This window comes from Molossus molossus, unplaced genomic scaffold (assembly GCF_014108415.1).
Source record: "Molossus molossus isolate mMolMol1 unplaced genomic scaffold, mMolMol1.p scaffold_m16_p_2, whole genome shotgun sequence".
Taxonomy (NCBI): domain Eukaryota; kingdom Metazoa; phylum Chordata; class Mammalia; order Chiroptera; family Molossidae; genus Molossus; species Molossus molossus.
Window position 1 is genome coordinate 89,349,524 of NW_023425355.1, and position 27,128 is coordinate 89,376,651.

At 36.7% G+C, this 27,128-nt stretch overlaps 1 protein-coding gene and 1 pseudogene across 1 annotated transcript in view; one reads left to right on the plus strand and one right to left on the minus strand.

Moving 5' to 3' along the window:
- PASD1 (PAS domain containing repressor 1) overlaps positions 1 to 27,128 on the plus strand; it is a 129,066-nt gene that overhangs the window by 88,343 nt on the left and 13,595 nt on the right. The gene's annotated exons all lie outside the window — the stretch shown is intronic.
- On the minus strand, positions 4,318 to 4,664 carry LOC118636281 (annotated as a pseudogene).

Below are 27,128 nucleotides of genomic sequence, written 5' to 3' on the forward strand. Positions count from 1 at the left end.
TACTTGCATAAAATGCTACTAACGTTCTATCAGAAATTAGGCAATAGATTGTTTATTATATAGACAAAAAGATGGAAAGAAATGGTACTTAGAAAAGAACTGATGGATTTGATGAAGAAAATTCTGTTTAATTCAAGCACCCCACCCCTCATATCTCTCCCCACAACTCCAACACCATGGCCACTGTTCTGGCTGCAACCATCTCAGCTCTCACATGATGGATTGTTGGTGGAACTGGCTCATCCACTAGCTTAAGGTCTGTCAGCTCATTTCTGTCTAGCACAGAGCCAGAATAGGCAGAAACAAACATCTGCTCAAGGACTGATTGATCGATCGGTCCCCCTCAAAATGGTAATCCATTTCATGGCCTGAGACCTCTCAAACATTATGCAGTATTATGAATCCGTGAAAATCAATACTGCCTCATTTTTTATAGACTGCTTCCTTGTCCTCAGGATATTTTCAAATAAAAAGGAGGAAAAGACATTGTGGCATGTCAGGGTTGTAGTTTGCAAGCACCCTGAGCACTCACTGATAATCTGGCTCTTATTTTGTAGTTCAAGTGATGGTTAGAAAAATGATCAGGCACAAAGGTCATAGGGACTTAGAGCTCCCAAAATGTTTGTGGAACTTCTCTTGGTAATTCTTCATGTTCTTTGAGAGGTGAGAAGCATCCTGCTAAGAGGCTTGAAAGCTTTGTGTGTGTGCTTATAAAAGAAACACAAATAAGGAGGATTGAAATGTTTAGAAGAAAGGGTCTGTTTCCATGTAAGTTGTCGTGTCCTTTCATGTTTCAGATTTGAGGCTAAAGAACCTTTCATTTCAGGAAAGGGCCTCAGCAGCTGGATTATTTTCCATCAGAGCTACTGATGCTACTGGAATAGAAGGTCTTGCTTGCTTGAATCACTAAAGATTGAAAGAAGGGATACTTGAGAGTCAGCAAGGGGCAGGCAAAGCTATCTCTTATCTTACTACTGGTAGAGTCAGAAGGCAGCACCTAGCTACTCTTTAGTTCAACCAATAGTATGTACCAGTGAAGCACACATTCATGCCATAGCATCATTTAATACAGATCCATCTGTATTTTATCCTTTGTGATGTGATTTCATGTTTTTTAACCTAGCTACTCTCCACAAATCTGTAACTCATTTAAGTATGAGAAAATACAGTTGCAGAGGATATATGACTTGTCCAAATTCACATAATTGGATAAGCAGTAGAGCTAGAATTGGGACCCAGATTCTTCTGGGCTTGTTTTTGTCAGGACATCAGTTTCAGGAGCTGTATATGGCTTGAGATTCCAAGGAGAAAACTCAAGAAGTCTTTGGGAAGTAGTTGCTTAAAGTACTTTTTCAACTTCACCTTAAATTTAGCAGCAGAGAAGAATTAGTAGGGGAGGACACTATACCAATTACAATTAGACCTAAACACTTTTTATAAAGATATCTTGTCACCCAAAGGTAGAGAACACTGGAAAATCAAATGACAAGTAGTTTCAAGGGTTCTAGTAGCTCTTACCTTTGCTTGCAGTCTTGAAAATTCTGCCATAGTGCTGAAATTGGTCCCTGTCAGCAACTGCACCAAAAAGATTGGGTTTGCCTAATTCCCCCTTCAATTTGTTTCAGTGAAGAGTTATCTTGTACAGAGCTGTGAAGAGCATTTTTCAAAGATATATGATGGTCCTGATCACCAAGGTTTTGTTGTATAGAGCATTTGTACTATACTGTACTGACTTCATTCTTCTATCCACTACCTCTTGAGCAGGGGTCCCTATACATTGTTGTATCACATGACATTTTCTCTACTGCTAGGTATCTAACTTTCCCAGGCTCATCACTCCAGTCTCAGTGAATTACTCATACAGAAAATATTTAGCACTGACTTGTGGGAGGTTCTGTTCTAGGATCTGAGGATATAACAGTGAAAAAAATCCTTATCTTCCTGAAGTTTATATTCTAGTGGAGGATAAAGATAATAAATCAATAGACTAGATAGAGTATGTTAGATGGTGAGGGCCAAGTGAAAACATTAAGCAATGAGAAGGATAGGAAATATTGTGCAGGAGCTTAAATTTTATTAGGTTTTGTCATATGCAATTGACATTTTTATAGGTTAAAAGATGGGGCAACATAGGCAATTTCCAATGTTTAAGGTAATAGATGGGGTGGTCAGATAAGGCCTCAAAAAGAAGGTGACTTTTTTAGTTAACACCTGAAAGGAGTGGAGGAATAAATCATGTGGATTTTGGGAGGAAATATTCCAGGCAGAAGGAAGAGCAGATGCAAATTCCCTGAGGTAGGAGCACATTGAGTGCGTTTGAGAAGCCCATATGGCTGGACCAGAATCAGAAGGGGACAACTAGTAAGACAGGGGATTGTAGAGGAACCAGAGGATCAGTGCACACAGAATTCAGAGAGGACTATAACTAAGAAAGCATAAGCAGCTGTGGGAGAGGAACCAGTACCAGGTCACCTCTCCCTGTGGAATAGCCTGCTACATGAACCTTTGGTCAAGGCTTTCTGCTCTTCGTCTGCAGGTAACTTAGCCAATTCTTTTTCACACTGCCCTTTGTCACTTTTGCAAATACTGTAGCAGTATTGTGGTATAGTTATAGCAAAAAAAAAAAAAACATATAAGATTGTATATTTTAAACTATAATATTTTTGTTTTATTTCTCAGCTTGGTTATTTGCAGGTTGTATGATCTTGGAGTAGCTTCCTTAAGTCTCATGTTCTTTATGTTTAAATGTGAGGCTAATTATTACAGAATGTATATAACAGTCAAATAAGGGAATGAATCTATCTGCTTTGTAAGTGGGACCTATATGCTTTGTAAAATATTATACAAAGTTAAGCTATTATTAATTAGATTTTTTTAGAGAGAGGAAGGGAGAGGGAGGGAGAGAGAGATAGAAACATTGATGTGAGAAAAACATCTATGGACTGCCTCCTGCATGCCTCCCACTGGGGATTGAGCCCACAACCCAGGTATGTGCCCTGACTGGGAATTGACCTCTTGGTGCATGGGATGATGCTCAACCACTGAGCCACACTGGCTGGGCAAAATGCACAGATCTTAAGTGTATCATTCCGTGAGCTTTGATGAATGCATGAACCCAGGCAATCCACATTCCTATTAAGACATAACAATATTTTTATCATACTAGAAAGTATTGTGTGCCCCTTTCCTGTTATCCCCCCACCTAGGGGCAACCTCTGTTCTGATGTTTTTCACTATAGATTAAATTTTCCTTTACTAGAATGTCATAAAAGTAGAACCATATAACATATACTCTGTTGAGTCTACCCTCTTAAACTCAGCATAATGTCTCTGAGATTCATCGCATCGTATGTATCAGTAGTTCATCCCCTTTTTGTTGCTGGGGAACATGCCATTCTATGGATATACCACAATTTTTTTAGGCATTTTCTTTTAATGGACATTTCTTGTTATTTTTTGGTTACTACTAATAAAGCTGAATTGGACATTCTTTTACAAGTCTTTTTTGTGGACACATATTTTCATTTTTAAATTATACATCAAAATTGATTTTTTTTCCTGGTATACATCTCTGTTTTTTTTTCCCAAGCCAAAATGTATCTAACTTTATTAAAGATACTTTTCATAAACAACCATGGTATTTCAGGCAGTACATGGGCAGACATTTGTTAACAGGATACATCCACTTCCAAACTCCTTTCTTCAATGTACTACCAAAATCAGAATGCTACTATAAAACCCAATAAAGTCTTCATCTGATGCTCCGAACAGGGGGAGTTTAGAGTGAGGGTTGACATTTCACATTAAGCATGTTTAACGACTTTTCACAAGCCGACCCTGACTTTTAGGGAATGAAATGAAAATGGCAGAATTATTGTTCTGTACGTCCACAGTCTAAAAAAGGAACTGCTGCTCTTTTTAGGGATGCCATCTTAATGGTGACACTGGAAAGTTGATTGCCCAACATACTGGAAAACAACATACAGATTCCAACAGGTTTCTGGGCTTAAAGGAGTCAAGTCTATGCCTAAAGTGGAGAGGGAGAAAAAAGGACATAAAGACAAATTTTAGTATTTCCACACTTCAAGATGTTTGTGCCAAGGTGGCTAATGTGGGTCAACATCAAGGGATCCTTCCTCCTAAGAACCAAGAGGAAGTGTCTCAAAACTAGAAGGGAAAGGTGTTTTCTCCTATGTCAGTCCAGCTTTGGAGACATTCTATTAGTACTATATGCCCCCACCCCCACCCCAAACAATGACGTGTTCTGTATGCTAACAACATAGCTTAAAAAAAAGTAAAACAAAATTTTGAATTTTTATAAAATTTGATAAAAAATAGTATTTCAAACTGTACAGTCACCAGAAATACACAGTTATAAAAAATGCACACACTTCACTTGGCATTTCCAGCACCTTCAGGTTTCTGTGCCTGGTCTGATGGCATCTTTATTTTCTGCAGGGTTATTCCCATCCTTGCCAGTATCAGCTTTCCCCCTTTTCCCTTTGGGTACCTTCTCTCCTTTCTTTGCAGGGGCCTTTTTTAGGCTTGGGCTCTGGCTTTGCAAGAGCAGGTTTAGCTGATAACCTGGCGAATATTCTCTGTGGTTCATCCTTCACCTTGGCTTTACCTCCTTTAGCATTCCCATCAGCCTTTCTCTTGGGCATGGTGGTGGGACTACAGGCTGGATGTGGGGATGCAGCAGCGCATGGACTTTGGTAGGTCCGTGGGTCGTCCTCATCTCTTCACACTGCTAGGGCTTCGGGGGGGGGCTTGTAAAGTTTTTATAGTGCTGGGAACCCTGGACTGGTTAGTCTGCATTTTTGTTTTTTCTTTCTAAATTTTTACCTGAGGATATGTTTATTGATTTTAGAGAGAGAAGAAGGGAGAGATAGTGAGAAACACATGTAAAACATCGATTGGTTGCCTCTCATATGTGCCCTGACTAGGGATTGAACCTGCAACCTAGGTTTGTGCCCTGAGCGGGAATTGAACCTGCAATCATTTTGGTGTACAGGACAATGCTCCTACCAACTGAGTCACCTGGCTGTGGCCATCTCTGTGGTTTTAACACATGCATAGATTTTGTAACCATGATCATAGTTAAGATAACAGTTCCATCACCCACTCAAAAATACTTCCTTGAGCTTTCCCCTTAGAGTCATCCCTACTACTGTCAACCACTGATTTATTCTGCATCCCTGTAGTTTTGTCTTTTTGAGAATGTCATACATTTAGAGTCATACAGTATTTAACCTTTAGAAATTGGCCTCTTTCCCTTAGCATTATTCTTTTGAGATTCATCTGAGTTGTTTGCATCAATAATTTTTTATTGCCCAGCTGCATTTCATTGTATGGATGTACTAAAGTTTATTTATTGGTCTGTTGAGGGATACCACAGTTGTTACTGGGTTTTGGCTTTTTTTCTTTCTTTCTTTCTTTTTTTTTTTTTTTTTTTTGTGTGGTACTTGCCCCTAGCGGGAACCAAACCTAGGACTCTCTGGTCCACAGACCGATGCTCAACCGCTGAGCCAAACTGGCCAGGGCTTGGCAGTTTTTAATAAAGCTTCTATGTAAACATCTATGTACAAGTTTTTAGTGGACATAAATTTTCGTTTCATTTCTCTAGGGTATTGAATTATGGTTGTGTTTGTGTTTCCCTAATGACTAAAGGTGTTGAGCATCTTTTCATCATTAGAATATGTAAATGTTTTGCCTATTTTAAAAATTATGTTGTTTGTTTTCTTATTATTGAGTCTTGATAATTTGTATATCTGGATACAAATCCTTTGTCAGAGTTATTTTTTTTTTTCTACTTGTAGCTTCTTTTGTCATTCTCTTAGCAGTGTCTTTTGTAGAATAAAAGTTTTTAACTTTTAAAAAGGATAATTTTATCATTTTTTCTTTGATGGATCATGCTTTTGGAGCCATGTGTAAGAATTCATTCCAAACTGAAAGTCACATAGATTTTCTCCAACTTTTTTCTGAAATTGTTATAGTTCTGGGTTTACATTTGCATCTGTGACCCATTTTGAGCTCATATTTACATAAAATATAAGGTTTAGGTTGAAGTTCATATTATTTGACATATGAAACCATTTGTTGAAATGTAATCATGCCCATCTCCTGCTCGAAAGCTTTCAGTGGTTTACCCTTGCTTTTAGAATAAAACCAAGATCCTTTTGTGTGATCTGTAAGGCACACTGCTCTCATGACTACCTATTCCTCAAACCTTGTTTTGTGCCACACTCCCATTTATCTGGTATATTCTAGCCACATTGGCCTCCTCTCTTCTGTGAATCTTCAAAGCTCTTTTCCAGCACAGAACCATTGCACATGCTTATGTCCTGAACCTGAAATACTCTTCCACTAGTGTTGTGGTTGGCTTATAATGCTCCCATAGGTCCACTTCTGGTTCTCTTCCTATGACATTCTGTCATTTTCTGTCATCATGCCTTTTACAGTTTGTAAATGTATAGTTATCTTTGGACTATTTGTTCATTTTCTGGATTCCCCACAAAACTGTAAACTTTATGAAGTTGTCTTCTCACTGTCTAGCACTGTGCCCGCCCTCATAAAACTTACTGCCTAGTATGGAGATGGACAAGTGCACAAGAAACCATAATGAAGCCATCATTCTATAAATGCTCTTTCACTATACCTTTGTTCCTGTTTTCTGCACTGACTAAAATGCCCTTCCCTTCTATATTTTGTATGCTCAAATCCTCCTTGCTATTTAGAAACCAGTTCCTTCCTCCTTCTTGTGAAAGTTTTTGCTGCTACTTGGGTTGGAAGAGTCCTCTCCTCACTTTCTCCTATCCTATTTACACTCTTCACTTTGTCTTGAGATAAGAGGGACAGACTTAGCACTTCTAGAGAATCCAAAGCTCCAAGAGGGAAGTATCCAAATTGCATCCAGCTTGTGTCTCCCTCAATACAGGGAGTAGCTCATCTTATTCAATTAACTCGCTTTAGCCATGTGTCCACTTTGCCACTAGAAACTAAGGGGGCTGATATGCAGAATGAAAAAGAAAAACTAAATTTAAAGTTATATATAATATCTACACAGCCAAATCTTAGGCTATCAATGCTTTAGTGTGCAGCAAAGAAACATAAAATTATTTTTTTTCTTTTAACATATGCTGGGACTTGACTGATTTCTGTTGTTTTATTTCCCCAACTGGCTCAGAAATAGTCCTATGAAAGTAACAGAAAAAACACATGGAATGTCATCTTCAAGAGGTGATTGAGAGAGTGAATTATAAGGTAGGAAGATTGAGATGCCAAATAAAACATGAGCTGATTGGCAAAACCTTACCATGAATATATATGTTCCCAGGCCAGGCCCTCTGAACCACTGGCTGTGTTAAAAACAAGTTTGGCCTACTCTGTTTTGCAATGTGAAAATGTTATATGTGTTTCCTTCCTTTGAAGTGCCACATAAAGAGAATCAATTTGACTGAACATTGACGAATTTTGGTTCATAAAAATGTTTTTAGACCATTTCACACTAGAAGAAATATATGTTAATAGAGCTAAATTTAAAAACAGTGATGTATGTAAGTAAATATGGTATCAGATAAATTACAAAAACACATCTGAAGTGGCAGTTCTAGTCCTTCAAAGACTATTCTCTTTGAGCAGGAGATGCAGCCCCATAGAATGCCCTATCCTCTGCTGGAAAGCTTGGCTTAAAAGGCTTTTTAGTTAATGGGAATAGAGCAAACTCTCTTTATATCTTACCACACAGTTGTGGTCTTAGTACAGTTTCTTGTCTGATTTATGAATTTCTCTTGGAATGAATTTTTCACAAATATATGATGGGGAGCTGTAGCTTTGACATTCGTTCTGCCAATGAATGTCTTTATTGTTAGCGGCTTGCATCCAGGCTGAGATCCAGGCATGTTCCAGTGATTCACCAACCAACACTATATCTTGCCTTCTCTGCTTTTGAAAAAGGGCAGACCACAGAACACTAATCAGAATCTAAAGGTAACTTTTTGTTTGCTTAATATTTCTGCACTCTTCAGAAGAGACCAATAACAGCAATATCCTTTTCGAGATGATAAAACCTTGAAATATATTTTTGGTTATTTATGGCCTACCATATTTTCATAGCAATAGGGTTTTTGTTTACTTGGTATTTGTCTTCTTTGTTTTTATTGTTTGACATGAGGGCACTGCTTATCATGGTTACTTACCCTTCAAGATACAGGGGACATCAGACTAAGATTTTTACCATGTTGATGATTTATATGTACTTTCTAAGTGTTATGGATATTAGGCATTCATGTTTTCCATTCTGGTGAGGAAATACCAGTAAGTGCTGTTAAATGTTTTTCCTCTTTTGATGTGTTTGTGGAAAACTGGCATGACCAAAAAAGCACATGAGAGTAGTAGTTTAAGCAGACCCTTTAGAGAGAAGGATGTTTCTTATGAAATGGACAAAGTAAGGCTTTGGTGGAAAATTTTCCCATTTGGACTCCATCCTTTGTAAAACACCAAACTCTGAGGATTGGAGCATTTGCATTTTGTTCCTTTTTAATTGTGTATTAGTAGTGATTGGATGCAAGTCGATGAAAATACAAGACGGTGATTGGGTTTTCTTAACTACGGGATAAAAGTAATTACCAACCAGGTAATTTTTAAATGGACTCCCTATTTTAAATAGTTGAAGATGAATGCTTTCTTTTAAATGTCATATTATAATTCTAAACGCATCTGAACTATTCTGTATGATATAGGTTTAGTTATAGATCAGCTTAGATATATAAGCTTCAGCTATGTCAGTTACATATCAACTGTGTATCAGCCCACACAAAGAATATGGTTTTAAATTCCACAAGAATCTATGTCTCTTCACCTTTAAAATAAATAGTTACTGGATGTAAAGTATAGCATAAGAAATATAGCCAATAATATTGTAATACCTATGTATGATGCCAGATTTGTACTAGATTTATTTATCTAGGGTATCACTTCATAAGTTATATAATGGTCTAACCACTATGCTGTATATCTAAAAGTAATATAATATTGAATGTCAACTGTAATTTAAAATTTTTTAAGAAAGAATCTATGTCCATGTGTTGCACAAGAAGAAGGCCAGGGAGCAGTGAGTAGTGCAGTGCTCTGAATAGGGAATATGTGCACAGAAGAGCCAAGTATTTCCAGAATCATCTTATTTCACTTTCTTCCCACGTCATGACCCTTGTGTGCACATGCACACACACACACACGCGCACGCGCACACACCCCAAACATTCCCCTGTATATTTTTGGCTCCTGAGTAATGGGTCAGAAAAGGTATTTCATACTGTTCCTCTCCCATCAAAAAAAAGAAAAGAAAAGAAAAGAAAAGAAAAGAAAAGAAAGAAAAGAAAAGAAAAGAAAAGAAAAAACTTTTTGAGACTAAAAGTGATCCTTTAAAACAAAGAAATATTTCTGGAAAAATAGTCACTCAAAAAGTGTTTTCGTATTCATATGTAAAATATTTTTAAAGGTGGGGGTTGCGGTCTTTTTGTTAATAGGAAAATATGATCATGAACAATTTTAGGTCCGTCAAAATCTTTCCCAAGTGAAAATAGTCTGGGCTTCTCTGATGGGATTCTGAGTTTTCCATTGACTTCCGTAGTCACTGAGGAAAACAAATCTTTCATCTGCTTGCATTTTTTTCAAATTTTGATATGTCTCTTTATTCATAGTCTTTCATTTGAGAGAAACCATGATTGACTTCAGGTGAATTCACCAACAACAAATTATTGGAAAGCTTTCCACCAAATAATCAGTTTTGTCCAGTGGCTAAATAGTAAAAAATCAATTCATCCAAAATCAATCCATTGAAATGACGAATTTACAAAATTTACCCAAATGTATTAATTCATCAAAAATCATGTTTTAAGAAATACTTTTCTTGAATATATATAATAATTTTTCTGAAAGGGACCAGGTAATAAACATTTTAGGCATCATATGCTACATAAGGTCTCTATAACATATTGTTTGACAACATTTAAAAAAATTAAAAATCATTCTTAACCTCCTATCAAAAACAGGTGCTGTCAATTTTGGCTCACAGGCTGTAGTTTGGACCCCTTATATATTCAAATAATTTGTATCTTTTCATATGAATATATTATTTTTAATTATATGCACGACTAATTCTTGAATATAGCCAATGAATATATCCTTGCTATCAGCATTTTAAGGAATGTTTAATTTGTTAAAAGTTAAAAGACACAGAATGGTTTAACATTCTTTTGAATAGCAAGAATATTTGAGGATTTCATATAACTTTTTAAGTTTATTAAAGTGTAATATTAATTCTTTTAATAATTCATTTTTTCCAATGATCTAGCTTTTTTTTTTTAGATTTTATCACCACAGACTCACTTACCAAGTTTACCAGTTTTCCCCAAACTTGTATCTTTTAACTGATAAAATTTAGTGATTTATAGTAGATTGAAAGATTTTAACAGTTATGAAGATGCCTAGAATACTTTCTTGGCCAATTTGCCTATTAGCATTTAAGAAAGACTCCATGTAGGGAACTCCCAGGTCCCTACTGCTGCAGCTGGATGAAGCCAGGTATAAGAGGAAATTTTGTACTGGAGAAAAGAAAAAGAGGAAAGCCAGCTTCTAACACAGCCTGATGTTGGGTTGAGAGAGACCCTGGTGTCCATAAGAGAGAACAGGAGTCAATTTGGTGCCTGAAGGTCCCCGAACCCTGAAATCTTTACTTTCTATTACAGTCTTTTTTTTTTTTTTTAATCCTCACCGAGGACATTTTTGCATTTATCTTCAGATAGAGAGGGAGGGAGGAGGAGAGAGAGAAAAACATCCATGTGAGAGAGACACATCAAGTGGCTGCCACCCACACGACTTCAACTGGGGCTGGGGACAAACTGCAACCGAGGTAGGTGCCTTTAGCGGGAACGGAACCCAGGTTTCTCTGGTCTACGGGCTGATGCTCTAACCACTGAGCAAAACTGGCCAGGTCTCTATTACAGTCTTAAGCTCTGCCAATTTTTGAATGAATTAAAGAGGGTTTTTTTATACCATTTATTTTAAAATTAAGTTTATTAGGATGACATTGATAAATAACATTAAATAAGTTTCAAGTGTACAATTTTAGCACCCAAAATATATAAAGAACTCATAAAACCTAACAACAAAACACAAATAAACCTATTAAAAATGGACAGAGGACCCGAAAAGACACTTCCCAAGAAGACATATGAATTGCAATACAACTGCATTATACATAATCTGTGTGTTGTGTGCTTGCTACCCAAAGTCTTAATGTCCCTTTTGTTACCATAAATTTGACCCCCTTTACCATTGTCATCCTTCTGCCACTCCTCTCCCATTTTGGTAACCACCTTTCTGTGTCTATGAATTTGTTTGTTCTTTTCTGTTTTATGTTCCACATATGAGTGAAATCATGTGGTTCTTGTCCTTTTCTATCTGACTTATTTCACTTAGCATGATACTGTCAAGATCCATCCATGAACTTGCAAATGCCAGTATTTCATCCTTGTTATGACTGAGTAGCATTCCATTGTACATATATACCATGTCTTTTTTATGCAATCATTCATCAAAAGGTTGTTTCCATGTCTTGACTACCATGTACAATGCTGCAATGAACATAAGGATCTCATTACAGATAAATGTTTTCAAAATTTTGGGGTAGATACCCAGAAAAGGAATTGCTGGGTCATATTCTTAATTTTTTAAGGAACCTCCATACTATTTCTAAAGTGAATGTATCAATTTATATTCCCACCAGCAGTGCTGGGGGTTACTTTTTCTCCACGTCCCCTGCAACAGTTGTTACTTCTTTTTTTTTATTTTTTTTTTTATCCTCACCCGAGGATATTTTTTCATTTTTTTTTTTTGTACAGATAGAGTGGGAGGGAGAGAGAGGAAGGGAGAGAGAGACAGAAACATCGACGTGAAGGGACACATCGAGTGGCTGCCACCCGCACAACCAACCAGGGCCGGGGACAAACTGCAACTGAAGTACATGCCCTTGGCGGGAACTGAACCCGGGTCTCTCCGGACCGCAGGCCGACGCTCTAACCGCTGAGCCAAACCGGCCAGGGCAGTTGTTACTTCTTATATCGTTGATACTAGTCATTCTAACAGGTATGAGGTGGTATCTCATTGTGATTTTTATTTGCATTTCCCATATAACCAGTGAAGTTGAGAGTCTTTTCATATACCTGGTAGCAATTTGTATGTCTTCTTGGGAAAAATGTCTGTTTGGGTTCTTCGCCCATTTTTAAAATAGGATTTTTTGTACTTGAGTTGTATGACTTCTTTATATAATTTAGGTGTTAACTCCTTATTGGAGGTATTGTTTGCAAGTATATTTTCCTATTCAGTTTGTTGCCTTTTTGTTTTGTTTATGGTTTATTTTGCTGTGCAGAAGCTTTTTAGTTTGATATACTCCCATTCATTTGATTTTGCTTTTACTTTCTTTGCTTTTGGGATCAAATTCATAAAATCCTCTCCGAGAACAAGGTCCATAAGTTTAGTACCTATGCTTTCTTCTATGTATTTTATTGTTTAAGGTCTTATATTTCAGTCTTTGATCCATTTTGAGTTAATTTTTGTGTATGGTATTGGATAGCAGTCTAGTTTCATTCTTTTACCATGTGGCTTTCAGATTTTTCCAACACCATTTATTGAAGAGGCTTTCTTTACTCTATTACATGTTTTTGGCTCCTTTGCCAAAAATTAGTTTCCCATAAACATATGGGTTTATTTCTGGGGTTTCAGTTATGTTTCATTGGTCTCTGTGTCTGTTTTTCTGCTAATATGATACTGTTTTTATTATTGTAGCTTTGAAGTATAATTTGAAGTTAGGGAGTGTGATACCTCTGGATTGATTCTTTTTTTTTTTCTTCCCCCTCAGGATGGGTTTGGCTATTCAGGATCTCGGTTATGGTTTCATACAAATTTGATAATTTTTTGTATGATTTCTTTGAAAAATGCCATTGAATTTTGATGGGGATTGCATTAAATATGTATATTGCTTTAGGTAATATGGCCATTTTATCTTTGTTGAGTCCTCCAGTCTGTGAACACAGAATATCTTTACATTTCTTTGTGTCTTCTCCATTTTTTTTTTCAATGTCTTGTAGTTTTCAGTGTAATAGTCCTTCATATCCTTTGCTAAGTTTATTCATAGGTGTTTTATTCTTTTTGTTGCAATTGCAAATGGAGTCATTTTATTTCTTTTTCTGATATTACATTGTTAGTATATAAGAACACAGTGGATTTTTGTAAATTGATTTTTTTTATCTTGCAACTTTTCTGTATTTGTTTATTTTTTCTAATTGGGTTTTTTTTTTTTTTTTTTTGGTGAGATTTTTAGGATTTCTATATAAAGAATCAGGCCATCTGAAAAAAGTGACAATTTTACATCTTTATTCCTGATTTGGATGCCTTGTATCTTTTCTTTCCTGATTTCTCTGGCTATGACTTTCAGTACTATGTTGAATAGTGGTGAGAGTGGGCATCCTTGTCTTGTTCCTGATCTTAGAGGAAAAGCTTGTACTTTTTCACAATTGAGTATGATATTAGCTGAGGATTTGTCAAATACAGCTTTTATTATGTTGAGGTACTTTCTTTATATACCCATTTTATTGATTTAATCATAAACGGATGTTGTGTCTTGTCAAATGCTTTTTCTGCATCTATTGATATGATCATTTGATTCTTTTATCCTTTATTTTGTTAATGCGATATATCAAATTGATCAGTTTTTGTATGTTAAACTACCCTTGAGTCTCTGGAATGAATCCCACTTGATCATGATGTACTATTTATTTAATGTATTGTTGTATTGTGTTTGCTAGTATTTTGTTTAGGATTTTTGTATCTATAGTCATCAGAAATATTGGTCTGTAATTTTCTTTTTTTGAATTGTCCTTGCCAGGTTTTGTTATCAGGGTGATACTGGTCTCATAAAATGAGTTAGTAAGCATTGCCTCTTCAGTTTGTTTTGGGATAGCTCCCAAAGGATAGGAATTACATCTTTGATTGTTTGGTACAATTCACTAGTGAAACCTTCTTCAGACTTTTACTTTTTGTGAGGATTTTAATCACTGTTACAATTTCCTTACTGTTTATCAGTCTCTTTAGATTTTCTTTCATTTATTTATTTATTTATTTATTTATTTATTTATTTATTTATTTATTTATTTATTATCATTTTTTTAATCCTCTCCCGAGGGCATTTTTTTCATTTTTTGTGCAGATAGAGTGGGAGGGAGGGAGAGAGAGAGAAACATCGACGTGAAAGGGACACATTGAGTGGCTACCACCCGCATGGCCCAACCGATGTACACGGCCTTAGTGGGAACCAAACCCTGGTCTCTCCAGACTGCAGGCCAATGCTCTAACTGCTGAGCCAAACCAGCCAGGGCAGTCTATTTAGATTTTCCAATTAGTCAGAATTCAGTCTAAGAAGGTTATATAGGTCTAGGAATTGGTCCAGTTCTTCTGGTTATTAATTTGGTGGTATATGCCTTTCATAGTATTCTTGTATAGTCTTATATTTCTGTGATGTCTGCCATAACTTTGCTTTCATTTCTGATTTTGTTTGAGTCTTTTCTCTGTTTTCCTTAATGAGTCTAGCAAGAGGATTGTTAATTTTATTAATCTTTTCAAAAATCCAGCTCTTAATTGCATTAATTTTTATTGTTTTTTTGTTGTTGTTGTTGTTTGTTTGTTTGTTTTCTATTTCATTTGATTCTGCTCTAATTTTTATTATGTCCTTCCTTCTACTGACTGTGGCCTTCTTTTGTTCTTTTTCTAGTTTTTTAAGTTGAAATGTTAAGTTGTTTATTTGCAATTTTGTTGAGGTTGGCCTGTAATGCTATGAGCTTTCTTCTTATTACTGCTTTTGCTGCATCCCCCAAATTTTGGTTATGCCATGTATTTATTCTCATTTGTCTCTCTATATTTTTTCAGTTCTTTTATTTCTTTGACACAAACATTGTTTAATAGCATGTTGTTGAATTACCACATATTTGTGGTATTTGATGCTTTCTTTTAGCAGTTGATTACCAATTACAAAATACTGTGGTCAAAGAATATGCTCAGTATAATTTCAATCTTCTTAAATTTTTTGAGGCCAGTTTTGTGCCCCAACCATATGGTGTGTCCTTAAGAATGTCCCATGTGAACTAGATAAGAATGCATACTTTGGTGTTCTAGGTAAAAGTTCTATAAATATTAATTATGTCTATTTGGTTTAATGTGTCATTTAAGGCTGATATTTCCTTATTGATTCTCTGTTTGGATGTTTTTTGTTTTTTTTTTTATCCTCACCCGAGGACATTTTTCCATTTTTTGTTCAGGTAGAGTGGGAGGGAGAGAGGAACAGAGAGAGAGAGAAACATTGATGTGAAAGGAACACATCGAGTGGCTGCCACCCGCACAGCCGACCAGGGCCGGGGACAAACTGCAACCGAGGTACGCGCCCTTAGCGGGAACCGAACCCGGGTCTCTCAGGACCGCAGGCCGACGCTCTAACCGCTGAGCCAAACCGGCCAGGGCTTGGATGTTTTATTCATTGTTTTCAATGGGGTGTGTAGGTTCACTACTACAATTGAATTTTTGTCAGCTTCTCCCTTTAGTTCTGTTAGTAATTGCTTTATATATTGTGTTGCTTCCAGGTTGGGTGTGTGTATATATATACATATATATATGAAGGATTTTGTCTTCTTGATGTATTATCTCCTTTATCATCATAAAATGTCTGTCTTTATATCTTACTACATTTTTTTAATCCCCACCCAAGGATATGTTTTTATTGATTTTAGAGAGGAAGGGGGGAGACGGAGAGAGAAACATCGATGTGAGAGAGGAACATCGATTGGTTGCCTCCTGAACTTGCCCCAACTGGGGATTGAACCTAAAACCTAGATATGCACCCTGTTCAGGAATTGAACATGCAACCTTTTGCTGTATCGGACAATGCTCCAACAGGCTGAGCCAATAAGCCAGGATTGTATCTTGTTATATTTTTTACCTTGGAATCTATTTTGTCATATATAAGTACAACTACACCTGTTTGTCTTTGGATGCCATTTGCTTGGAGTATCATTTTCCACCCTTTCACTTTGAGTCTGCGTTTGTCCTTGCTAGTAAGATGTGTCTTCTAAAGGCAACATATAATTGTTGCTTTTTATCCATCCTGCTACTCTGTGCCTTTTAATTAGTTAGCTTAGTCAGTTTACATAGAAGGTAATTAATGATATATGAGGACTTCCTATAGCTATTTTATCTTTTGGTTTGGGGTAGCTCTGTGTCTCCATTGTTTTTTTTGTCCTTGTGCTCCTGTCTGTTATTTTAGTTTAGTGATACTCTAAATTTTTCTTCTGGTTTTGTTTGTTTGTTTTATTCTTTTTTTGTTTTTTTTATTTTCTTTTATTTATTCATTTTTATCTTTTTTTTCTAATTGAATAAATTGCCAACTACCATGACACTAAATGAATAATAGTAGCTGATATACAGGGAGTCCCTCTTGATAAGAGTTAGCCTTTTAACCTCGGTATAAGTTACTAAGGGCTCAATTCATTTTTTTTATTTAAATTTTTATTATTAATTTATTTATTTTTGTTACAAATGTTTCTCCTTTTCCGCCCATAAACACCCCCATCCAAATCCCACCCCCCACTTCCCTAAGCATTGTTGTCTATGTCCATTGGTTCCGCTTACATGCATATACATTCTTTGGTTTATCTCATCCATTCTCCCCACCCCCTTCTCTGAGTTCTGTCAGTCTGAACCGTACTCCTTTCTATGTCTCTGGGTCTATTTTATTCATCAGCTTATTTTGTTTATTATATTCCACAAATAAGTGAGATCATATGGTGTTTGTCTTAGTCTCATTGGCTTATATCACTTAGCATAATGCTCTCCAGGTCCCTGCATGTCATCTCAAAGGATACGAGATCTTTCTTTTTTACAGCTGAATAGTATTCCATTGTGTATATATACCACAACTTTTTTATTGACTCATCTACTGATGGACTCTTGGGCATATTTCACAAAAGTAGAACAAATACTTCAAAAGTTCATATGGAACCAAAAAGGACCCCGAATAGCCATAGCAATATTGAAAAAGAAGAACAAAGTAAGAGAGATCACAATACCGGATACCAGGCTATACTACAAAGCCATTGTAATCAAAACAGCCTGGTATTGGCATAAGAACAGGCATATAGATCAATGGAACAAAACAGAAAATCTGAATATTGACCCAAGACATTATGCTCAATTAATATTTGACAAAGGTGGCAAAAGCATACAGTGGAGTAAAGACAGCCTCTTCAATAAATGGTGTTGGGAAAATTGGACAGCTGCATGCGAAAAAATGAAATTAGATAACCAACTTACACCGTACACAAGAATAAATTCAAAATGGATAAAAGACTTAAATGTGACTCGTGAATCCATAAAAATCCTAGAAGAAACTGTAGGCAACAAATTTTCAGACATCATATGCAGCAGAATTTTTACTGATACAATGCCTAAGGCAAGAGAAACAAAGGAAAAAATGAACACATTGGACTACATCAAACTTAAAAGCTTCTGCACAGCAAAGAAACAACCATCAAAATGGAAAGGGAACCCACTATATGGGAGAGCATAATTGCCAACTATACATCAGATAAAGACTTAATTTCCATAATATATAGAGTGGTCATACAACTCAACAAAAGGATAACAAAGAACCCAATTTAAAAATGGGCAGAGGAACTAAATAGACACCTCTCCAAAAAGGACACACAAATGGCCAAGAGACATACAGAGAAATGCTCAACATCACTAATCATCAGGGAGATGCATATTAAAACAACTATGAGGTATCACCTCACACCTGCCAGAATGGCTGCCATCAACAAATCATCAAACAATAAGTGCTGGCGAGGGTGTGGAGAAAAGGGAACTCTAGCACACTACTGGTGGGAATGCAGACTGATGCAGCCACTATGGAAAACAATATGGTATTTCCTCAAAAAATTTAAAATTGATCTGCCATTTGACCCAGTGATCCCACTTCTAGGAATCTATCTTAAGGAGCCTGAAACACCAATCAGAAAGAATATATGTACCCCTATGTTCATAGCAGCACTATTTACAATTGTTAAGATCTGGAAATAGCCCAAATGTCCATCAGTATTTTTTTTTTTAATGTTACATGTCTCAGTTCTAGATTTTTTTGTGTGTGTGTGGTTTACCATTAGGTTTATGTAAAAGAAAGTTTTATATATACAGTTGTCCTCTTTCTTTTGATTGCATCTTATCTCTATTTACCTGTGCAAGTTCAATCCTTTACCCCACTCTGTTTGTTTTGTTGTCACAAATTGTCTCTTTTTATGCTGTCTTCATTTCCAAATTGCAGTAGCTGTTGTCTGTCTTTTAACAATGTTTTTTACCTCCTTTAAACATTATGTTTAGTACTCTATTCTGAGCAAGGGTTGCAATTTCCTGTTTCTGTCTGTCTGTCAGTAATATTACAGTTTTGTTTTTTTTTATCTTTATGTTTCAGGTAGAAGAATACCTTTCTACATTTTTTGTAATGCAGGTTTTGTCTGTGGGTCTGGAAAAGCCTTCATTTCTTCTTCATACCTAAAGGATAACTTTGTTGGGCATATTATTCTTGGCTGGTGATTTCTTTCTTTCAATAATTTGAATATTTGATTTCACTCTCTTTTTGCTTGTAGGATTTTTGCTGAAAAAATCTGACAATAATCTTAAGGTTACCATCTTTTTTTCCCAGGCTGCCGTAAGAATTCTTTCTTTGTCATTAATTGTTGATAATTTTGATGTAATATGCCTTGCGAAAGGACTTTTTGGGTTGAGATTATTAGGTGTTCTGTTAGCTTCTTGGGGAAGTTCTCATCATTGGTTTATCTTAATAAACTGTCCATTCTTTTCTTCAATTCTTCTTTCTTGTATGCCCATTATCCTTATATTGCACATTCTAACTGATTCAGATAGTCATCATAGAGCTCTTTTCTTTTTTTTTTCTTTTTTAGTCTTGGTTCTATTTTCCACCTGAGTCGTTTCTAGATTTCTATCTTCTATAGCATTAATTCTTTCCTCCATCTGGTCTTCTCTATGTCCTAAGCTCGCTAGTAGCTGGCAAAGTACTCCTTTTGTTGATTGATTTTATTTCTGAGCTCATTGAACAACTTTTACGAGTTTTCTTGTATCCTGTTGAGGTGTTTTTTTTGGGTTTTTTTTAGAACTGCAATCTTGAATTCTGTCATTTAAATCCTAATTTTCATGTCTTTAACTTTATTTCCTATAGATTTTTTATTTTCTTTCTGAATTTCCTTGTTATCTTGGTTATTTATTGTGTTTGATTGGTTATTTCTCTGCCTAGGCGTTTGTGGGAATACAACCCTTTTTTTTTTAATGTATTTGCATTTCACTGCTGAGAACATTGATTTGTAGAGGTCCTTCTTTTGTATTCAGTAGGTGGTGGTGAAGCACAAGTTTTCATTTTCTCTTGCCTACACTATTGGGGTTTCAAGTATCTCTGTGGTGCAATGTCACCACAGCTCTGGAAAATGCCCCATTTTCCTTGAAAAGGAAGGTGTCCCTTTTATGAACCAGTAGCCTGGGTCTCAGAGCACCACTTCCATGGATTTAAAGTGTGGGCCATGGACCTCCTGGCCTGTGAGTTCCCAGCACTGCCTTCCAACTGAGTTGACCTACCTGCCTTTACTAGGCTGTGCAATGATGGGTGGGGAGTTAGTGGGTTCACACGTTTATGGCTCTGTTCTTTCTAGTGTGTACAGACCATTTAGACTAGAATTTTTTTTCAGGCCTTTTGTGATCTGCTGAATGAAGATTTTACTGCTGGGGGATGGGTTGGGCAGATTCTCATATCTGCAAGATCTTTTTCTGGTGTTGGGGGGCTGTGGAGCACTGCAACTCCTTTGCACTGCTTCTCTGACCCTGACCCTGAGCCAAGACTCAATGTTTACTGTCCACACAGGCCTGATTGTTCTTGCTATCACTCCAATTTGCTTAGTGGGGGCTGTATCCAAATCCTTCACTGCTACTATGTTCTCTGGTCCTGTGGTGAGTGCTGGACTGCCCGTGGCTTTTGTCTCTGTTCTTCCTCCAATCCCGTTTCCCTTATTCACTCACATATGTCCACCTTCAGGTGTCTCAATGCATGTATCTCTCACATGTCTTTGTGTATTGAGCAGAAAATTATTTGTTGAATTGATAATTTTCCAAATTGTTGTAACTTCAAGGGAAGAACACTGGAGGTCCTCTCACACCACCATGTTGCTGACATTACCATCAGAAACAAGTTTTTAGTAAATCAACATATTTGACTAATTTTTACAAATATATCCTGTAGATGTAAGAACATCCAAATCTGTAGAAAATTTTTATAAAAATTTATTTGAGCCAAACACAGTATATGCCTAGAAGTAAGGTCTCAACAGACTGACAAAATGCTTCTCAGAATTGCAGTTTGCAGTTTCTTTTATGCATTGGAATTAAGGGAACATAAAGGTGGAATTGGATTACAAAATAGTTAACAAGATTATGTGCTCTCTTGCGGGAAGTCTTGCTTCTGATGGGTCTGAAAAGAGGCATTACAAAGGTATGTTAATCTGGATGCACAGAAACAATGGACAAGGCTTGCTTAAAACAAAGATAAGCCTTTTACTATAGAAGTTATATGCCTGGGATGTGACTACTTACCATCTCCTTCCCAGTTAGGAATTTATGATCAGATCATCCTGTGAGATTACTTTCCATAGAACCATTTTTCATCCACAATTCTTTGTTTCATTGGTCATTCTGTCAAATGGTCTTCTGGCAAGTTGGTTTTTTGGAAAATTTGATATTAATAAATTGACTTGGTGAATTGGCCTGCCATCCTAAAAAGCTAAGGCTCTCAAAAAATGAAGCTACGAAGGATCTAGTAGTGGGACATATTTACATTCTTTAAAGAATGGAGAGCATTTATTCTGTGTAACATGTCCATAGGTTAACTTGTGGTATGATGATGAATGAACAGAACTGATTTTAACATGTTAAAAAACAAAATTCAACCCAATAAATTTGAAGATCTAATTGGTTTAATTAAACGAGTCATGAATCTGGCAACATCCCATTTAGAAACTAGAAGGACATTCAGAAGGGTTATACAAAATAAAGATTTTTATTGAAAGAAGGGCAGAGTAAGAAGATATTAACAAAAGAAAAGAAAGGAAAATTTTTGAACCCAGGCACTTTTTACACTTTTTATCTGGGGGAAGAAAATGGGAAGTGTTTGTGTTAATGCAGATCACTTCTTAATTCTATGAGGGTTGGAGAGAAAAAGTCTCATGTGGCAGATTACCATGCTAGTGCTTGAACAGAAAATTCTATACTGGTTGATTAAGATTATGTTTCTGGGAGACGTTAAAATTTCAATTAGATCAGATTTCTTTTTTTTTATCCTCATCCGAGGACATTTTTCCATTTCTTGTTCAGATAGAGTGGGAGGGAGAGAGAGGAAGAGAGAGAGAGAGAGAGAAACATCGACGTGAAAGGGACACATCAAGTAGCTGTCACCTGCACAACCCAACCAGGGCCAGGGACAAACTGCAACCGAGGTACATGCCCTTAGCAGGAACTGAACCCGGGTCTCTCTGGACCGCAGGCCGACACTCTAACCGCTGAGCCAAACTGGCCTGGGCCAATTAGATCAGATATTAAATCTAGGTGTTGTGTCGTGGGCTTTTAGCATGAGTGATGCCATCTGAGGTCTGTAGTTTTATTTTAACAGGAGGAATCAGTTTGTAGATTCATTCAGGGGTTATTTATTAGTGTGAGCCCTATAGCCATACAACACTCCTCTTCCCACCCCCAACCCTGCTGAAATGACAATATTGGTCTAGGTAATATCTACAGATAGCAACTCTTGATCCCCAGTGTGCTTATCTCTATAGTAGAGGGTCTGCTGCTTGGCTCTGAAGGAACAGAGAAATGTTAGTGCATGCAGAACTCATCTTTGAGGAACACATTTTACAGGAGAGAGAATTAAAATCACAAAAGAACCATTTAAAAACAAATTATAGTATTATATATCCCAAATCATATATTTAAGTGGAGCACATACTTAGAGGAATGGAACTATCAAAGGGAGAATGGTTAATGAGGGCACTTGAGATGATCACGTTGTATTGTACAGATTACAAAGCACTCTTTCCAAATATTTTCCCTTTACAGGAACTTTGCAAAGTTCTTGTGTTGTGAATCATATATTATGAGTTTCACTTTAAACACTAGGAAACTTGGGCTCAGGGAAGCCAACAGACTTGTTTTGTGTATCATAGTTAGGAAGTGTCAGAGGTGAAGTTTGAACCCAAGTCTGTGTGACCTCAAATTCTGTCCACCTTCCATGGCATCTCTGTAATGCTGAACACAATGGTGGGTGCTGGAGAAAATAGGTGACTGTTTTAGGCATCATCCCAAGGGAACCACTTAAGGGTATAGTGACTTTTGGGAGAAGGTAGGCTCTGGAAATGATAGTACCAATCTAGTTGTCAGAGATGGCTAAAATGCAGTTGGTCCTGGAGGAAAAGGATGCCTGCTGCTTGACCCAAGCTTTTATGTTTTGGACAGGGTGGTAGTGGGTTTCCTCTGTGAGTTTGCAGACTAGCTTTGATTAGAGTAATCTTAAAATTTAGCTCCTTAACTTTTGCAGCTAAGAAGGGATATCTGGTTTTCCTTTTTTCCACCACTTCAGATTAGATCATCTCAGCTGTAAGCTAAATGAGGACGGACATTTAGGGTTATGTTTTGCCATCATCATCAGTTTTCTGACTTTGTCACAGCTGTTTAAAAAACATTTTAGTTTGTACTGCATTGGTGTATGAAAGGAGAGTATTCATTGGATGTCTTTTTCATATATACAATTTAATTTATATAACAATTACAAGTAGATTTTTTTTTTAGCCAAGTAAAGTAATTCAGCAGTGTTGAGTACTTTACCAATGAATATCAAATCTTAGGAAAAGATTTAAAATAGAGAATAAAAAACATTAAGGACCTAATTGAAGAGTAACATTTTGAGCTTTTACATAATGAGACAGAGATACTTTTCTTTGTAAAAATAGAAGGTGTTCTTTTCATGTTAATATAACTAGCAGAAAGTTCTTTGATTATTTTGTCTCTTTGAAAATTAACTAATGCAATCTGGAAAAACAAAGTTCTGTTTGTATCTGTTCCTGACCAAAGGCCAACAGTGAATGTGACTGCAAGTCTTCTGTTACATCTCATATCTTCAGCTTGAATTTATTGTTTACATTTACAGAGTAGTTACGTATGAAATACTCCTTAAGCTTTTTATTAACAATGTATGTGTTTATCTGTTATTTGTATATTCTAAGTCAAATATTTTCCATCTATATTGACTTATAGAGAAGCATAAAAAATAAATTTATAGAATTTAGAAACTGTTGCTTTCCTTTATTTCACATTCTTGATATCCAAGTGAGTGGACAGAACCTTCTATGATGACATAAATCCTCTTAATCTACTCTAATACAGTAACCAGTAGCCACAAGTAGCTACTGAACACTTGGAATGTGGCTGATGTGACTGAATAACTAAATGTTAAATTTTATTTATTTAATTTTTATTTTAATTTAGCTACATGTGGCCCTGGCCGGTTTGGCTCAGCGGTTAGAGCATCGGCCTGCGGTCCGGAGAGACCCGGGTTCGGTTCCCGATAAGGGCACGTACCTTGGTTGCAGTTTGTCCCCAGCCCTAGTGGGGTCGTGTGGGTGGCAACCACTCGATGTGTCGCTTTCACGTCGATGTTTCTCTCTCTCTCTCTCTCCCTCTCCCTCTATCTGAACAAAATATCGAAAAATGTCCTCGGGTGAGGATAAATAAAATAATTTAGCTACATGTGGTTAATGGCTACCATGTTGGATATTCATTCATTCACATGTTGTTTATCTCAGGTATAGATGGTTACTATTTAGAAGCCCATGTGATATCATTTAATTGTTTTTAAGGAACCAGATAGAAGCGTCAGCTTATCCTTGAAAATGATTGTGTCAAGCCAAGGAGAGCTTGGGTGAGAGATGTGCAAATTTTTAATTGAATAGACTGGCCAGATTGTTTATTCCTTTATTCACTCAGAAAATATTCATGAAGAACCTAGTAAGTGCTTTTTCACTTGTACGAGGTACTGGGGATACAAGGGGTTCAAAGCATGTTCATTGACTTTCAGAAATTCACCAGGTACAAAAGGTGGACAGAAAGTAATAACAAAGTTTCATACACAAGAAAAGAGAGTTGAAAAAGAAGAAAGAGTCAATGATGTCATGCAGGTTTCAGTCTTGAGTGACTTGGTAGAGGGTGACATTGTACTAGTCACCAAGATAAAAGACACTGAAATAGGAGGAAAAGTTAATTAGAGCATGTTGAGTTGAGGTGTCTGTTAGACATTCAGGCTACATGTCCTAAAGGCAGTTGGGTATATGGCTCTAGCTCAGGGAGAGGTATTGAGCTAGAGATATCAGAGTCACCCTTAATTGAAACCAAGGGAGAAAATATGGTGTCAACCTAAGAACGTCCAAACCTGTAGATAATTTGTAAGCCAAACAAAATACATCTGGAGGCAAGACCCCAACAGTCTGAGAAAAATACTTTTAAGAATGACAGTTTGCAGTTTATTTTATGTTTTTGGAGTTAAGGAAGGAACATAAGGAAGTTTACATGATGGTGAGAGAAATAAAAGTGGAGATTGGATTACAGGATAGTTAACAAGATCACATGTTCTCTCCAGGGTGGTTATAGTTTGAGGGGTCTGAAAAAGAAGCACTTGAAAAGTCTGTTAACTCGCCCTGGCCGGTTTGGCTCAGCGGTTAGAACGTTGGCCTGCAGTCCAGAGAGACCCGGGTTCGGTTCCCGCTAAGGGCACATACTTCGGTTGCAGTTTGTCCCTGGTCCTGATTGGGTTGTGTGGGTGGCAACCACTCGATGTGTCCCTTTCACATCGATGTTTCTCTCTCTCTCCCCCTCCCACTCTATCTGAACAAAAATATGGAAAAATGTCCTCAGGTAAGGATTAAAAAGAAACAAAAAAAAAAAGAAAAAGAAAAGTGTGTTAACTCAAATTCAGGGAAAAAAATGGACAGGGCTTGCTTAAGGCAAAGATAAACCTTTTTCTAAAGAAATTATATGACTGGAGCATGACTACCCACCATGATCTGCCCAATTAGTAATACATGATCAGATCGTCCTGTGAGCTTACTGTCTGTTAGAGTTATTATAGTGTCCCTATAATGGTCTGCAAGGCAAGTGAAGAACAAACTGAAGAATTATCAATATTTACTAAGAACATACTCTGTTATACTAAACAGGTTTATAAATTAAGTCACAGATTGAAAAAAATTAAATATAGATGATAATCTTTTAGGAATTTTATTTTTAAATTATGTAGGGACAAATTTATAAGTAATTCTGTTTATGTCTAAATTACTTGATGTTGAAAGTCGAACCAGAAATAAATACATATTAGACAATTTATAGTACCAACATATACACAGATGACTGAAATAACTTATTAACCATTGTTTTATGCTATTTAAATCAATACTTCCTAAATGTAATATATTTTATAATATCTAAAATATATTTTTGAAACTTCTTAATTTTTTACCGTTATAAATAAATTATATAAGTAAAACATTTCTTTCCATTGGATCAGTATTCACTGTTTGAAATCATGAAGAAGGACTGCCTGAAACACCAATCAGAAAGAATATATGCACTGCTAAATTCACAGCAGTGCTATTTATACTAGCTAAGATCTGGAAACAACCCAAGTGTCCAGTAGAGGAGTGGATAAAAAAAAACTGTGGTACATTTACACAATGGAACACTCTGCAGCTTTAAGAAAGAAAGATCTTTTACCCTTTGAGACAACATGGAAGGACCTGGAGAGTATTATGCTGAGTGAAATAAGCCAGTCAGAGAAAGACAAGTACCACATGATCTCACTTAGTTATGGAATATCATGAACAAAATAATCTGTTGATCAAAATAGATCCAGAGATGTGAAAGTAGAGAACAGACTCACAACCTCAGAAGGAAGGGGGGTAGGAGGGTTGGGAAGAGATAAACTAAAGAACTTACATGCATGTATGAATAACCAATGGATACAGACAGTAGTTTGGGGAAAACAAGAGGGAGGTAAGAGCAGGGAGGAGTGGATCAATTGGGGAAAAAAGGGAGGACATCTATAATACTTTCAACAAGATAAAAATAAATCATGCCCTGGCCGGTATGGCTCAGTGGTTGGAGTGTCGGCACGTGGACCAATGAGTCGCAGGTTTGATTCTGTCCAAGGGCACGTACCTCAGTTGCGATTTGTCCCCGATCCTGGTTGGGGTCGTGCAGAAGGCAGCCACTCAATGTGTCCCTTTCATTTCAATGTTTCTCTCTCTCTCTCTCTCTCTCTCTCTCTCTCTCTCTCTCTCTCTCTCTTTATCTGAACAAAAATGGGAAAGAAGTCCTACGGTGAGGATAAAGAAAGAAAAAAAGTAAGTAAGTGAAATGGTGGCTGGGCAGAAACTGTGGAGAAACATACCTGGAAAGGTGCCAGGGGCTAAGGTGGCTTAAGGACACCTGAAAGAGTGAAAAAAAAAAAATCATGCAGAATGATGCAGTTATTCTGTTAACGTTATATGTTCTAAATGAATTGGAAGGGTTTCACAGATACCAGTTTGTCAATGTCTTGCTTTTTATTATATCTATTATCAGGCTCCAATATCTTTGTTTTTATTAATTTCTTTTTGTTACAGATGTTTTTCCTTTTGAATCCCAATTGAAACCCTCCCCATCCGCCCCACTCCTTCCGCAGCTTTGTTGTCCATGTCCATCAGTTATACGTACATGCATATAAGTTCTGTGGTTTATCTCTTCCCTTGACCCCCTCCCCTCTTCTGAGGGTTGTCAGTCAGTATCCTACTTCCACGTCTCTGGGTCTACCCTGTACCTCAGACTGTTGTGTTCATTATATTCCACAAATAAATGAGATCATGTGATACTTATCTTTCTCTGCTTGGCTT